Source organism: Egretta garzetta, unplaced genomic scaffold, assembly GCF_000687185.1.
Source record: "Egretta garzetta isolate BGI_Z169 unplaced genomic scaffold, ASM68718v1 scaffold108, whole genome shotgun sequence".
Classification (NCBI taxonomy): Eukaryota; Metazoa; Chordata; class Aves; order Pelecaniformes; family Ardeidae; genus Egretta; species Egretta garzetta.
The window spans coordinates 798,882-799,166 of NW_009260614.1; positions in this window are offsets into that span (position 1 = coordinate 798,882).

Here is a 285-nt window from a genome sequence, read left to right on the forward strand (position 1 = left end):
AAAGAGACCTGGACAGGCTGGAGAGGTGGGCCTGTGTGAACCTCATGAGGTTCAAAAGGCCAAGTGCAAGGTCATGCACCTGGGTCGGGGTAACCCCCAGTTTCAATACGGGCTTGGGGAAGAAAGGATGGAGAGCAGCCCCACCGAGAGGGACTTCGGGGTGCCGGTGGATGAAAAGCTGGACATGAGCTGGCAATGTGCACTGGCAGCCCAGAAGGCCAACCGTACTCTGGGCTGCATCAGGAGAAGCGTGGCCAGCAGGTTGAGGGAGGTGATTCTGCCCCT